Genomic DNA, 17,564 nt, shown 5'->3' with positions numbered 1-17,564 from the left:
CAAGATTAACAAGTATTGAGAGATTTCCTGTGACATTTTGGACAAAATGAGATAATAACTGATAGGGTTGAGTAAATTTTTTTGTTTCTAACAATTTTGCTGCTCAGCTTTTTCCCTGAGCCTAGACATCCACCCAATACTGTTTCTGTTTGTCCATTTTTTAATTAACAACAATGATATTCCAAAGAACTCTGAAGATCTCACACAATTTCAAGAGCTAGATGTTTTTCTTATTTGCTTTTAAAATAGAATAAATAATTCATATTCCCCTTATTTCAGAGGATGATAAGTTAGATTATTATAGTATTACATGTTCATTACTAATTGTATTTCTATCAGTTAGGAGGCGATAATCTTTACTTTTTAAAGCAGCGAAATTAAGAATTTCCAGAAGAAAATTAGAATAATTAATCACATTATCTTTCATCACTCAAACATAGAAAGAACAGAGTTCAGCAAGAAGAATTATAGAGTATAATTAAATTAATTTTGCTTCAACAATATACGGCACACATAACACCCAAGATTAGAACATACATATAATTATGTCTTCATTTATTGCTTCTGTTTTACAAATCTGCATAAATTAATACATGATACATTAATACAAATCCTTCACAGTAAAGAAAATAAGCACATTGTTCAGAGTGTCTTTTAAGTGTAGCTTGAAAAATGTGGCATAGTTTAATGTTTTCACCAAATAAGGCATCGACACCTTCAACCGCAGGATAAATATTCCTATAGCCATGTGGGTTTTTAGTCCCAAATTTTTAGCTGTGATTTAAATATGCACCGAATTTCCACTTGCTAGAACAACCTGAAGCCTATTTTAAAATTCACACCAGTCATCAACAGCCCTCAGGCTCCCCAATGCAGGCAGAGAGTGTAAACAAAGTGCTGGTGTATCACTTCTGCCAAAGCACAGCTGATAGGGGCTGAAGCACACTTTCCAACTTCTGTTGGTGGTAGGGTAATCCTGCCATAATTGACAGATATGGTAGATGGCACCTTTAAATCATTCTTTTTTTGAGTAGCATTAAGTACTAGGCTCTGTTACGCTTCTTCTGCCTATTTATCTAATTTTAATAGCCACAGCTTTGAGGAGGATTGTGCAAAATTGGCTACTACGGGCTCTGTTCATAATGGCTATTCTTCTCTGTGATATACCTGTGGGTTGTTTCAGGTTTGCATGCTGTGTGGACTCATGCTATTTCTATCTGTCAGTCATCTTACTTGATTAATTTGCTTTTTTTCTTCCATTTGAGGGAAAAGAAGCATACTTCAAAAAGATGGTTAAAACCTGGATTTGCTCAGCCTTTGGAACAACAGCACATGCAGGCAAAGTTACACCTCTCTGCTCTTCAAAAATAAGTAAATGAGCAAATTTGGTCAACATACTTTGTTTAAAAGGCAAAGGGCCAAAAACAGCTTAAAAAAATACAGTTAAAACCTCAGATATTCGAACCTTAAAAGAAAGGCATACAATACTCATGCATAAATATTTGTGAGAAATAAGGTATCTGAAGAACACAAAAAACACATAATAGTGTGATTTAACCCAATCAGCCTTTGATTCTTCATTCTCTGCTTTATAAACGTTGTTGATCTAATTTGTGTTTACTGTTATGACAAAGTTCACTAGATGGCACTGTTACACATACATAAATGGTGGTGTAGGCTTTTTTTTTTTTTCCTTAGTGTACAAGCAAGTTTACAGTTTTGGGGGGAAAAAGAAAAACTTTTTGCAGTTGACTGTTGGCATTTGTTTTTCTGGGAAGTTTTCTGACCTGTAAACTCTTCAACAAGATAATAATTAAGGCAGAGATACTCTCTGGGAACTGACAGTGCTGTTTGAGATAAAGTAACTGAATACAGAGATTGTTTCTTAGAAACAGAGAGATACAGAGAGATCTAGACTACATCAAACATGATTTTTCATCCAAGTGTAAGGTTCTGATGTCTGCTACTGCACATACTATGCAAAAATTTTCACATGCTATACATCCCAAATGTATTTACATTCCATTGCAGCTATATTAATACCTACAGATGAGTTTGGGGACACTAATTTAGTGGTTTGGATAACCACAGGAACTATCAAGAAACTGTGAATTCAAGGTAAGCAGCTGTGACTATAATGTCTCTAGGACAGTCCCCAAACTGTGTTCAACCCAAGGGCTATCGCATTGCTAATCTGTGGGATTGGATGTCCTTATGTACATTCACTATGCTGCAGTGTCCCAGGCAGTCCATGAGAGCGCAAAGTGCATAGAAAATGGAGCACATCGTATTTATAGCTCCTTTGGAGGCTGCTTTTAAGCTGACATATATACACAAGCAATGAATGTGTCTACACAGATGCATGCAGGTTTTAAAAGTTGCAGACCCATATTATTATGGGAGCAAAAAGAAAAAAAAGATAATAGCATTCTAGAAAATGAACAGAAGCTGGATAAAGCTTGGCAACACTAGAATTGTCTACATTAAGGAGCATCAAATCAGTGTCGGCAACGGGGGTGGCGGAAGGGTATAAAGTGTATAGCAAGAGCTATTATAAGAAAAACAAGCAATGCAATTTAAACAGATCTATTACCTGGCACCAAGTACAGACTACTGCCAAGAGTAACAAATCTAGAAATAATGAATAAGCTGTGTAGGTTATTTATATATAACTAAACAGTTTGGAAAAAGAGGTATAGGCTTTGATCCTACTCTATCTTCTATGGTTTAAAGAGAATGATCATATCAGTATCCATTCTGTTACTGCAAAGCGTGAGCAGTTCAAACAGGGGAGGCTCATATTAGAGACGCTGGACTCCATAATTACATTATCTCTGGAAAAGAGATACATGTTGACAGAGGAGAATCTAGTTTGTGTAGGCTTCACACTGCATAATACTGAACTCTGCATGCATAGGTAAAACAAAAAGTAAGTTTTGTTTACAGAAATCTGAATATATACACTTTTAATATATTTACCAGACTTGTCAAGGCTCACACTTTGAGTGTGAGATTAACACACTTGGTATCAACCTCATGCCACCTCTGCACCTCATGCAACACATGAGGTCACGTATTTTAGGATAAAGGATCGAGAGATCCCAATTTGTCACCTGCCTCCTTATGTCACAGAAGCAAAACTTCATTCCTACCATCTCTAACATTGTTGCTAGGTGTCGAAAACAGTAACATTTGCTCTGGATTATTATGGATTTACTGAAATGGAAAGAATTTTCTCAGAAATGATAAAGAAAGATAACCAGCCTTCTTTGACTGCTACAAATAAAATGAGTTTCAAGGCTTAGGTAAACGTTCTGAAAGAAAGAGAAAAGAAAAACAAAATTTCTGAATTACATTAGAACTTCCAAGTTTACTATGAAATTCCTAAACTGATCAGCATAATTTATGTTTCCTAACTTCAGCTCATAGTGGACTTTCTGACTCTGTTTCATGAGGAAAAAGATTATGAACTTTGAACTCAACTGAAATTGAAGTTTTGGCAGAACTTCTGAAAACCTCAACTACAAAACAGCAGATTTCAAGACATGCATGAGAGGAAGGAAACAATTTTGCCATTGCAGTCTGGCTAAAGCTCACTAAAAAAAAAAAAAAAAAAAAAATCATTCTGGCTCAATAAGCACCCTCCATTTTTTAAAACAATCCCTCCTATTTCCCAGCCAAATTCTTGTCTCTCTCACAATGACCTGTTTCTTTTACAGTTCTCCCAGCTCCTACCACCTTATCCCATTTCCATCTTCCAGACCCACCAATTTCTGTTTATTTTCTTTCCTCAGTTCTCGTGCTACACATCTTTTCTGTCTCATCTTTCGATGATTTTCTCCAGACAGGTACCCCCAAAACTCCTGGTTCGATTAAATTCCCTGCCCCATCTCAAACCAAACACCTTCCTCCCTGTCCATAAATAGACTCAGAGCCTCTCCACAGCCATTTCTTCCACCTCATGGATGACCATCCCTCAAACAAGGGTAGAGGTAGCAAAACAAAACAAAACAAAACAAAACAAAAAAAACAAAACCAAAACTACCTTACATTGCTTAATAGTGTTCTCCCCCTCCTCCTTCCTCCAATCGCCACAACATACACACACTAGATCAACTGATCTTTGAGGGGGAAAAGATCTCGCCCACAGGAAAACAAGGTAACGCAAGTCCTGATGTAACCCTAACAATAATTCCACTACACAAGCTATAATAATGACAGCTAGTGACACAAATGTTGCTTTATACATGCTTGTGAACTTTGACGAGTACAAGAAATTGCTATTATGTGAATTCCCTCAAGAATAAAAATAAGAGCTGGTAGGCTTCAAACATGACCACCTTAGTTAATGTCCTCTAATGATCTTAACATTCACTTGCCTGTCCTGTGCTATGGCAAAGAGAAAACATTAAGGTTGGGAAGCCAGATAAAAAAGTAAAAAAAGATTGTTATTGTGTGACATGACGATCTAATTTTGCAACTTTGCAAAATGAAAATGATAAAGCAAATACAAACATATAAACTTGTTTTAGAAAGTCCCACGTGCTCACAAACAGCTTGGCTCTAAATGAAAAAAAAAGTTTGTATTTTAAAACAAAAAGCAATGAGCAAAACAATATAAAAAGTCCAGCTGAGCAGTGGATTTCTCAAACTATTTTAAATATTTGCTCCAGATTGTCTTTTCATTAGAGAAACATGTAAGGAAACAAATCCACAAAAAAGTTGCTTGATCTTGATTTGTTAGAATTTGTTAGACATACGAAAATACCAATTTCTATAGACTAAAAGTAATGCTATGCTTAATAAGAGACCATGTTTCTTCTACCGTGCTTTAAAATTAACATAATTTGCCAGTACCAATAGCATTTTTGACCAGAGAGAACAAGACATTGGTTAAAATACATCTGTTATTTAGCTGTCAATTTTTCTGTGACTTACTTGTAAGAGGAAGAAACAACATGAGACTGTGTGCACAGGTGCAAGGAAACCTTTTGCTCCTCAAACTTTCTTAACTTCATTTCCCTCAGTACAGTTCTTCTAAACATACACCAGCATAAGAGAGGAAAATAGGACAAACAGAGACACCTTTTCTAAAATTGGCATGAGTGAGAGAAGAACCTATTGTCTTTATAGCTGGGCACAAACAGACTTATGCTACTGCCAGTGAAATCAGAATCAGGCTTACTGGATTTATTTTTATGCCTGTTGAAAAACAATGTTCAGAACACATCATTGTAACTAGATGCAGGTAAAGGAAGTTAAAAACTCCAGACAAAAGTAAATCAAGATCCTTGATGTTAAAGAGAGGCTTGTGTCTGCATTACCCAACAGCTGTTTTAAAAGGGCACCTATGCAGCTTCCGGCACCGTTAACACCGGCCAGGTCATACCCTTGGGACGTTTCAGCCACTCCAACTGGCTGACAATCCATGCTTTGTTTCTCTCCTGGTTTGTTGCTGTAAATATGGTATATACCAGAAAGATATATTTGTTAGTGTTTCTTATAGAGAATGCATGTGTCAGGATGCAGGGAAGAAGGGGAACCAGTGAGAAGTCTCTGCTTCCAGGTAGTGCAATTAAAGAAGAACATACCCCTTTCCTTCCCTCCCCCCCCACCCCCGACAAATCCTATGCATGTTGGCTCTGAAGCTCCTGTAACAACTTTTATTTAGCTCTTTAAAAATCCGTGGTAGAAACAGAAAGCATCAGGAAGAAGAAGAAGAAAAAAAAATAAAGAGTTGTGAGGAAAAATAAGGAGACAGAGAAGAGTAAAAATATATATATATATAAATTGTTCATTAATTATCATATACTGGAGGTTCTTTGTAAGAGGAACTATTCAGGTTGTTCAAAGATGACAGAATCTGATTGTAAGTGAAATACAAAGGGAACTGAATGGCTGAGAACTGGGATGGGAGAGGGGAAGGGCGCTAAAGACGACAACTCAGAAAGACACGATATGCAGCTGGTATAAATTGCCATATCACTGCTGACAACAACTAAGATGCAATAGTTTTGCAATGTTAATAACCTGGTCCATTGCTAATATTCAGGTGATAAAATGCTCTGTTATGTCTGAAGGGTTCTGGCAAAAATTTACATTAACATTTTCCCCAATGACAGGCCAACGCCAGCGGAAGAAAAGAGCTGTTGTGATGCAAGATCTGCTAGCAACACCTGTGCATTTTTCAAACCAAGGTAGCTGAGAAATCGAAAAGAACAGCCAAACTCTATTCCTCATCCATTGCCATCAGTTTTGATTTCTGCTTCTCTAATTGAAGTGGGCCATGTTTTACATTGATCCTGGCAGGAATCTGGAGTAGCTCTACTGACGACACAAGAAATGGCTGAATAATATTTAATAAGACAATGAATGTTTACATCTTCAAAATGAAGAAAGGTTACAGTTTCCTCTGATTGATTCCTGAGGTTAATTCATTTGAAAACAGTAGAGCACTACTGTATAAAACCAACAGAACTGGAAGCACAGATTGTGAATTACTTATTAACAAAAACGAAGGCTATACAAAGGTAGGGAACAATAAACTAGCGAAGTCTATCATTACCATATCAGTTACATAGAACTGGTAAAAAGAAAGGATGCTGAACTTCACACATTAATGGAATTGGATTTATCCTTAGCAAAATGTATCCATGACAGAAGAAGAAAAAAGGAAAATAGATAAATGAAAGAGAGCGTGCGCGTGTGCGCGCGAGCAAGCATCTCTCCTTTGACCTTTATAACAAGACAAGCACACCAGTGATAACGAAACCCCTTACCCTCAGCTGATGCAAGAAACATTTACAAAGAGCAAATTTTAAAGAGATTGAAAATTGACCAAAAAGCTACCAAGATATCAATCCTGTTCCTGGATTTTCTCCACCACGTTAGAGCGACAATCCTTGAAATTTAACAGCCTCATGAGCTTCACTGCCACAAAAGCTATGTATACAAGTATAAAATCCTATGAGGTGTTTACGAACAACTAATTTGGTAGATACAAAACCCAATAGTATTAACTTTTTAAAAATACTAATTTCATTACCCACATTCAGATTGTGAGTTGTATTTCTTTTTCTTTGGTTAACCATATGACATACTCTGAGCATGAACTTGAGAACATTTGCAATTTATAAGCCAGCTTAAAGTGGCTAAAAATACCTGTGTCATAAAGAATCATACCTTGTAATTTGATTCATGCATTCATTCGCCACAGTAGGGCCGTATGGGCTGTAATTAACTTTATTTTTCTTAATACACTTTAAAAGGAAAACCAGTATTTATGAAAATATTTTCCATGATTTCTGGCATTCTAATGTCAAAGTTTTCAGCTAGAGTAATTGGCTTAACAATTCAGTGAATCATGAATATTTACACCTACCAAAATTTAGCCATTTTTCATTTTCTATGGAAACTGTGAAACCTGACAGAGTAGGGTTAGTTCATATACAGTTTATATACAAAACAAATATACAGTAGGCTGTGTATGAAATGTCTGAACACTTCCCTGTGCTTTTTTTCTAGAATGTTTACGGTTCTGAAATCAAAGATCACTGGGGAAAAAAAAAATGATCTACTATAAAGATACCCAGACATGGACTCTAATTCAAATAAAATATCCAAAACAACCACTTAGAACAGAACTACTTATATACCCAAACAGCAGATATGCCCCAGATTTTTCCCTCTCATATATTTACTGAGTTCATAAGCCTCACTTCCCTAGCAGTCTGATTATGGGAATTGTGACATACTCGCATAATCTTATAGTAGACATGCAACATATCATTAGCCATCAGGAGATACCAGAACTAGGAGCATTACCACACGTGTAGGCTTATGAAGAATATATTTTGGAACGCTAAGTTAAAAGGATGAAGAGAAAACATGAATAACAGGTCACTGATCCACTTGTGCCTAAGATTTTCTGTGACTAACTTAAGAGTAAATAAAAGAAAGTAACAAGCAACAAGTGCAAATACTGATTCCTGAAATATCATACTAACACCTCATTTGCCTTTAAAAATACCATTAGAAGGGAGAATCTCATCAGCTTCATATAAACAAGAGAGCTAAATGAATCAAAGAGGACCCAGAGAAGTTAAATAAATGAACAGAAAAGTATGGTAACATGTGAATATGCAAGCCAACCCCTGGAGAAGACGTACGTATCTTCAACAGATAAGGAAACCTGAAAGCAAGAACAGACAAGTGGCTAACTATTGCAATGTTCCAGGCAAAAGGAGAGAACTTGATTTCAAAATTGATATAGGAGTCATTCCCCAAAATGAAAACTTCATCATGCAGCTCTCCTAAAATTTCAGGTGAAACAGTAAATCCTAATCTATGCATGTAATTTACACACATTTGAAGGTTACACAAAAGTACTTAGAGTGATGCATTTAGAGGTGAAAAAAGGAGGGAAGTCTCTATATTACTGCAATAAATTAAAACTTTGGAATAGTCTCTGAAGTGAAAGGATGGAAGATAGTCATGACATTCAACCTAGTTAGACATGCAGCCATCGACTACTCTTTAGAAAGATACGTGGAGATGTAAGGTATCACTGTAGTTTAAGAGGAACTCTTCCCCCAATGCGCACACACAGAAGTAGTCACATAAATGGGAAAAAAATTGAAACAAAACTTGTTGTCCATAATCTCATTTTAGGGGATCATTTTGAAATTCAACTACTGTAGCATAGTGGTCTGTTTCACTCGAGCATATCTACACAGGGATAAATAGAACGAAGTTTCATGAAAGCTTTTAATCTCTTATTTTTAGCATCAAACACTTTGACTCAAGATTAGCAGAAAAGCTTTAAAATACTTGCCCTCCATCCCCAAAGTATTTGCAGCTCCAGAGTTATACTTTATTTAGTCTAGATATTGATATTAATTTTCTGTGCTGCAAGTTGGAATGTCAGTGTACATTAACACCTGATCTATAAAGGGAATGCTGAGATCTCACTGGAAGTATTAGTCACTGCAGCCTGGGAATGCAGGGTGTTTGTGTTTGTGCTGTTGGCTCAAATGTCTGCGCCACACATGCCTTGATTCTTAATGAACATATACGCCATCAGATTCATTATTGATAACCCCAGAAACACTTCAGGATTAGAAATGTTCTTCAATTTATTTAGCAATTACCAATCTCCATGGTAAGTGAATTATTTTTTGAGGGGCAAGAGGTCATACCATTCTAACAAATGCACAATTCCTTGGAGAATGTATTCTTTTCCTACAGGTGATTAGCTGCTTTCTCTTTCTCTCTCTTTTTTTTTTCTTCCCTTCCTTTACATAAAAAACTTTAGACATTTTTTATTTTTAGCAGCCAATAAGGTATTTCAACCCAAGGTTTGAACTAGCACTTAAGAGTTAACTTAGAATCCTATCTAGGAATCAGTCTTGTCTTGGATACTATTTTCAGGTTCGTAATTACCATATCCCCCAACAAGGTGTTTTCTTAGCCTTATCCATAGTTACCTGCCTACTCCAGAGGGCATTTCTACCAGTCCTAGTCCTGGATACTGCCCTGGTCTCACCAGGCAGCTACATGGACCTCTCTATTATAATACAATCATCTGAGCTACACTCAGTTTCCAGTTTGTCTCTTCATTTTTTACCCCATATTGGTCTTTTAAAACTCTACATCCAAGTCAGTCAAAAGGTTTCTTTCTCTCTCAAAAGGTTCTTTTCTCTTCTCCCTCTTCAGCTTTTCTCAGGACTTCTCTCCCCAGAACACACTGCATCACAGATTCTGTAGGTCTATACTATGATGGCGGCCTTTTCACATCCCCCTCTCCCCCTTCTTTTTTGTGTTAAAGAGGTGGTCAAGCACCACCTCTTCCACTTCCAAAAGGAGCTTCTGTTGAGATGTAAGAAAATAAATAGTGGTGGTGTACTCTATGCTACTGCAGGTAAACAACTGTCACAGATAAGCTGTCACTAACCTTTTAAGCAAAAAGAGAGTGTGTACTTATTTTCAGATGTTTATTATATACTTTTAATTGCGTAAGAAGTTGCCATAGAATTACACGTGATAATTACAAAATCTAGGAAGAAAGGGGAAAGAAACATAGTGTGATTAGAAGCAAGAGAAAGGAAAGATGCAACATCAGATACAGTTTCCATGGAAATAAGAAGCTATGAAAACCTTTTCTTTATTGTTTTTAAACAATTCTCTCTATTTAGAGACCTTAAGTAGAACTTCAGCTAATATTCAATTAAAGTGTCTATGCCAATTCTCAGCCTCTGAAAATACCTTCTATTATGTAATTTAGACTTTCTGACTGGGGAATTTAAGAAAATGCCTCAAACGAAGAGCACCTATACATTCTATAAACTCTTAAATATCAGGAGTTTTTGGAAACATTCAAAAAAAAGTGAATTTTCAAGAGAAAATAGAGAAAATTTAAAGTTGCCATAAATGTGCTTGCAATAATATTTTGCAATAAGGTACAAATCTCTCTACTATCAGTTAAAAAAAAAAAGTGAGATGCATAGCAGACTAAGGAAAACGCCCCTCCAACAATAAACTGTTACATGAACATTCAGTCTAAAACTGCATCCCATTTGATGATATAATCTACATCTGTTGCTTGTTGAACATGCACTTTGTTGAAATGCAAAAAAGCCCCAGGTACTGTTAGAAGAGGCCTTGTGTTTCATTACCTCATCTAATATGTTAGGGGTTTTATCCATCCCCTCATGCTCACCAGGTGCTAGGAAAAATGTATAAGTCACATAATAGTCCTACAAAACCACAAACACACATCCTAAATTATTAAATCTCACTTTAATTATGCTAAGTCAACACAGAAAAATACTTTGCCTTCAGAGAGTTTGTCTGGAGAACATTAAGCACTATTCCTAAAAATTAGCTCTGGAGTTCATATAAAGATTTATGACAGTTGCAAGTTTAACTATGCAATTCTTCACCCACAACATCCCCCCTTTTTGCCTTGCTCAAGTAATATTGTAACTATATATACACAAACCGCCCATTTCACAAACAGTGCAATTTTTATAAATTCAGATGCATACACACAAGTTTTCATCACATACTAGCAATTTTAAAAGCATTAAGCTTCTGCCACTTGACACCTATGTTAGAATGCCACATGAACAGATGGAATAGAGGGATCTCACTTTTGAACCAGATTCAGTGTTTGGGCTCCAGCAGATGAGAAAGAAGCAAAACAAGAACAACACTTGACATCTATTTTGCAGCTAGCTGAAAACGTCCCCCCCCCCCATTATGTTGCTCTTTCATTATCCAGCTTCCATAGCTGTTTTTTTATGTAGACAGTTTTCAGAAATAAAAAAGAAACACCAAAATAAAACAGAACTTAGGGAGTATTAAGATTTGTAGCCCTCAAAATGTACAGTGTCTCAAAGTAAGCATATATATTTTGCACTCCAGCATATGCTTTGAGTGAGCAGTGAAAGAAAGAAGTCTTCCATCAATTGATTTGGACATGAATACATCGCACGGGATTGCTCATGAAGGTGGCATATGAGACGCTGGGTACCTTCCTAGCGGATTTCAGCCCACATTGCAATCTGCCATAGTCTTGCTTTGTAGTCACAGTATATGACTTGGAAAACTGTACCCAAAAGTTTTACTTGCATTACAGAACTGCCTCTGAGCATCTGTGAATATCAGGTATTGTTCATGTCCATGAATAATGGGCCAGAATGGGGAAACTAAGCAACGTGTCTGGTTAGTGGCACTTGCACACAAACTATGAATATCTTTAGAGTCTTCAGAGGAGAATCCCTATATTTTTCATCTGCAAAGAAAATGCATTTGCATAGAACAAGTAGACCTGCCCCAACCTAGATATTCTCTGGAGTATGAACAGACCTATGAACTCTTGAATCAAGATAAAAATAGACAATTGACCATTTATTTAGGTCCAGTAAAAAAAATCAGAAGAGGAGACATCTGTTAAGGGACAGCTGGCTGGACTGTCGAGGAAGGCTTTAAAGCAACAACATAAAGGGCAAGGTGAAAGAGGTGCAGATATACATACAGCCATACCAGAGGTATAGACATACACTTGGAACTAAATCTTGGTGGCTACGTTGCACATAATCAAGGACCAAACATGGGATACATCATTTACACATGCATGCATGTGTTATGAAATAAGAGAATTGCTTCTTTAATAAATTCAACATATTTGATATCCCTGAAACCTTGTGGGAAGACTTTTCTGGTTCAAATAATAAAATTAATCTTTACAGTATCTTTTAATAACAAAAGAGCAAGCAAAATGAGAATCAGTGTGGGGCTCTGTTTTTCACTTGCTGACAGCATGAAAACAAAAGGAACCTTGGATATTCTAGGATCAACCTCCTGACAGATAAACCAGAAGTGGTAGGTTAACTGGTGTTTAATTTGTTTTCATGGTAAACAACAGAATAATTATTTCTGTCTATGTAAAACATGTGGGGGAAAGGAATCCATTATTACAAAAGCTTCTGTTTAAGTGATGATATGGGTATCTTATATTTCCAAAAAATACTAGGTAAGTTCTTAAATCAAAGGAGCTGCGTGTTTAACTCATTTTGCAGGGTAAAAATTTGCATAGACTATGATTGTGATTTGGTTACAATTGTTTTAGGTAGTCAAAATAAAGTTCAAAATAAAATATATATTGCAATTTTTTTAAAAAAACACAAGCACATCATGCTGCAAGTGTACTGATCTTCTCCCAAAATGTTAAATCCTCCAAGTTACTAGCTATTTTCCTCAATTGTCAATGTAGAAATTAATTTGAGCCTCATGTGAATGCAAAATGATAGCAGAGAAAAACAAAAGGGGAAGATGCGTGCTCCCTCACAGCTAAAAATTTTACAAAAATGAGCAGGTTTGACGAGAATGTGAATTTTGACCACAGCTGTATCTCTTCTTAAAGGCCAGAGGATCTACAGAGAACAGCAGCACACAATTAACTGGCAGAGGAGAAGGCAGTTATTAGTCTGTGCTAGAGACATAAGTACTGCAGCCTGTAAGAAATCTTCTGTAAGATTTCAGGTTCTTATGATAATAGAGATTTTACAAAATTCTCTTCCGTCATTTAAGGACTGTTGCTTTAAATGCGCTTTTGAAAAGCTTGCAGACTTCTATATTTGAAAACAAAATGGGGATCAGAAACATAAGTCTAAGAAAAAAGACAGTTGCAAGATCCAGATTTAGACCTAGAAAGAGCAACAAGCCTGAGATGACATGAAGCCAAAACAAATGTGTAAAAAGAAAACATATGAAAGATATCTGGAGTATTGGATTTTTAACTGGGTTTGGAATATTCCTCTGAAAATAAATAGTGCACGTTAGTGCTATAAAATACCATTTGGGAGCTACTATTAGCTAGTTTACTTGGAGTACTGCAGTCCCAGATTTCTCTAACAGTAAATAATCACCAAAGAAATCAACTGGTTAATGCTAAAAAAGTCACTGGGGTGAAACTTTTGTCAAAATATGGTAATCGCCAGAGTTCTCTGGGTAGATGCTTTCAGCTGTACATCACATTCCAGAAGCACACAGCATATGCTTCCCGAAGACCATTAGAGACCTGTAAATATGCTTCCAGACCCTTAATTAAAACTGAAGTTGTCATGCAAAAAATGGAAACAAGGACTGACATGTACATGGAAATATATCCAGTTTTGTTAAAGAAAACTATTACTACTCTACTAATAGCCATCAAAAAAACCCCACATAGGAACAAAAATGACTGGCAGTCAGTGGCAGAGTCACCTGAGGTGAGTTATTGCTTCAGTTGCGTCTGCGCAAATTACACGTAGGGGAAAAAATAGAAAGCAGAATTAGAAGAGATGTAGTACCCTACCCAGAGCTCTCTTGTGCAGTCTGTTAGCAAGGGCCCCTATTAAAGATGAGTCTGTGCAACATTTTGAAAGGAAGTGGAAAACTCCAGAGCAAGGTTGTTGGACTGGGAAGATGAAAGACATAGGAAAGAGAAAATGAAAGGGACGGGCTATATCTGTATTATACAGCTCTCAAATGAACGCTAATACAGAAAAGAAAAGGACCTGCTGAAAGCTCGAGAATTCTCCGACTTGAACTTATTTCCAGGAGCCTTAGGAGGCTGGTATAAATTTGTGTATGGTAAAAAACAAAAACAAAAAAACAACGAACCAAAAAAACCCAAACCCACGGTTTTGGTTTATTACTATTACCTTTCCACTAATAACATTACCAGAGAATACCTCCAAAAGAGATGTTATCTCATGCATAGAAGTCTTACATCACACACTAAATGGGAAAATAAAATACTAAGAGAGATAGAACTGGGGAAAAATTATTTGCCAAGATTTAATGAGTAAACAAGAACGACTGAATAGTAAATCTATTAGCATGACACTGATCATGGACAAAGAGGGAGAAGAAAAACTAAAAGGAGTAGTAAAAACTAGACTAAAGGGAGTAGCAAAATTCCTCTGAGTGAGTTTATGGAAATGGATCTTGGCTAATATGTATTAAATATAATCTACTAGAATAATACAAATACGGTGCTTATCTTTAATGTAGTGTTTAACTGGAGAGGTTTCAAATCTTAAAGCAAAGTTATTGCTAAACTGGTATACATCTGCAAGAATCCATTCTTGTTTATGTGTTCTTTAATGTTTTTATTGATGACTTGAAAAGAATCTGAACAATCAGGAATAATAAAGCTCAAAGATTAAACAAAGCTTTCAGAAAGTAGTTAATAAAGTCGACTAATAAAGAGCAATCTTGTTATTAGGTTAACCAGGTTCAAGCAAAAAATTAGCTTTGATACTGCTGGAGAATTGAAATCAAGTAATTAACAGGGGAAGCAACAGTCTGGAAAAGTTTTCAGTAGTCATTCATTAATATCAACCACAACATACAGCTGTGACCAAAAGCACTAATAAGATCTAAAGGTGCCTAAATTGGAACTCTGATTAAAAGGCGGAAGTTAATATTTGACAGTTGCAGGAACGCAACAAAAAGATGTCCCGTCTTTGTATTGTAATCAAAGTAAGATGCTGGGGAATGAGAACAGGTTTGGAAAAGATCCACAAGACCAATTAAAAGATTGGTTAACATGCCTCAGAGACAGATTCCGGGGTTTATATTTATTTATCTTAGAAAAGAAAAGGTTAAGAGGTGATCTGATCTAATGTGTTAAGTAGCTACATGAGGATTAGTAATGCAATAAAGGGGAGCTCTTCAGTCTCTTTCAACAAGAACAAGCAACTGGATCTATAGACAAGCAATGAATATAGACAAACACAGATCTGGCATTTTTAACTATTAACCATTGTCCATAACTACTTTCAACCATTAGTTAACCATTTAATCATTTTTAACCATAGCTATGTGACCAACTCCAGAAACTATGAAGAATTCTCCAATTACTGAAAATGTTTTAACAGGAAGATCAACTTCTGTGTGTTACCTCTAGCTTACCCCCAAATACATTAAAACAGTTCTGGGACAACAAGAGAAAAGACCGCCACTGAGCTTCATTGCTGCTTAGACAATCCTCTTGGAGGCAGTTACCAATTCTTACCTAAGCTTTTTTTATTTCTAACCACTTTAGTCACTATAGCAGGTTCCTATTATCAATGATTTTTGCCCTCCAATAGCATTTAAGTGCTGCTCAGTCTATCTCAGAGATTCTACCTGATGAACACACATCTATATATACACACATCTGTTTTACAGCAAGGATCAAAGCAAACTTTAAAAAGCTTCTGTGTCACACAGACTACTTCAGCTTACATTTAGAAAAAAGACTGGATCAATGAAAATTTTTTTCCATGTCCCTTGATTCACATAGTGTAACTTTTTTTTTTTTTTATTATTATTATTAAAGAAAGCTGGAAACAAATTCAACAATAATAAAATTGCAACAACAAAGTAATCCCCTCTGTGGCAAAGCAAAACAAAACAAAACCTTCTAACTTGAGTATAGTTAAACTCCAGGGTGCTTGCATGGCATCTTCTGAAGAAAGGAACAAAAATTCTGCCCCTAAACCACCAAGAGCTGAAACGCATGCTCACCACAGAAAGATCACTTATTCAGATCCTCATTCTCGCCAAGATCAAGCATCTTCTGTGACAGGAGAAACTCACACAACGGCAGGATTCCTTAAACTGCATGCATCTCCCTCAGCCAGATCACCTCCCTGCACAACGCAAGAGCAGTCATTCTACTCCCAGTGGGAACAGCACAACTCAGCGTGGAGGTTTTCTCTTCAGTCTAGAAATCATCAAAGTTGCTCAGGAGTGAATTAGTCCTTCCAGATCCTTCTAAAAAAGAATAAGCACTATCCCCATTTCACAGATGGTCTCTACAGCAGAGAATACATGTTCAAAGTCATATAGAACTTCAGAATAACAACCAAGGCCTCCTAACTCTTCCTGTGTTTTAGCTCTTAGAATAGACTTTTTAACTGTAGATCTACATGCATTATTGTGTGAAACAGGTGTCCACTTATTGCCAAATTCAGGCAAACAGAACTGTCTCAAATGCTCCTAATTGCGTAGAAAGAAAAAACCCCCAAAGAATAGAGATCTTTGAAAATTTTGGTAGACATCTGTTTGCCAATTCCATATGTACAATTTTTATCATAAGACAGGATTTTATCTCTTTTGTAGCACCAGCCACCTTTAGAATACAGAAGACATACCAGAGGACTCATTTTACTTGGTCTGAAATCCTGTTTTGAAAGGAGGATTATTAATAATCTATAAATATCTTATTATTTGTATGACAGGTATTACAGGACCTCAGAACAGATCGTCTCTGCACAAATAGTTAACTAAGCTGCACTCCACCTGTGCAGAACAGAGAAAGTCAGGGAAAAAAAGCAGCATTGTTATCACATTTACAGACAAGGAACTCATTTACAGACACCAGTACTTAGGGGGGGAAAAAAAAGGTTTTGTGTAGATTAAGTCACTGAGAACCCCTATTCTTTGTAAAAGCCATGTAAGTTTGCACGCATCAGCGGACTCAGAAAAATTCAGAATATATTTTCTCCACCTAAATCTATGCATCGCTAAACAATTTTGAGTAGGAAGTAGCACAATACACACTTGAGAAATTACAAGCACATGCTGCAACACCTCATGTGGTAGCTGAATTAATCATATCTGATTAGAAAGCATGCTATTGTTTTTCTTCATTTGCATTTAATTCCAGAACATAATTTGGTACTTATTAAAAAAAAAAGTGGTCTATACAAACAAACTTACATTGAAAAAGATGCCTCTAGAACAGCAAATGTACTTCTTCTCATGAAAAACGACATCTTCAATGAAGAAAATGAACTGTTTTCTACAGAAAGGATCACAATAGAAAGAGAAAACGAAGCAGCTCACAGCCTTCATCACGTATTCACCCCTTTAAAACAGCTAAAAGTGAAGAAAAAAGATTTCTTAGTGGAGAAATATAGAGACAGAACACGTGAGAAAAATGTTTTTCGGGGTTATTAAGCACTAAACAAAGCTACTTTATAGGTCAAGTGGCTGTGTGCAGTACAGATGAAACTGATAAAAAGAAC

This window comes from Dromaius novaehollandiae, chromosome 5 (assembly GCF_036370855.1).
Source record: "Dromaius novaehollandiae isolate bDroNov1 chromosome 5, bDroNov1.hap1, whole genome shotgun sequence".
Classification (NCBI taxonomy): Eukaryota; Metazoa; Chordata; class Aves; order Casuariiformes; family Dromaiidae; genus Dromaius; species Dromaius novaehollandiae.
Note: the sequence above shows the minus strand (reverse complement) of the source record.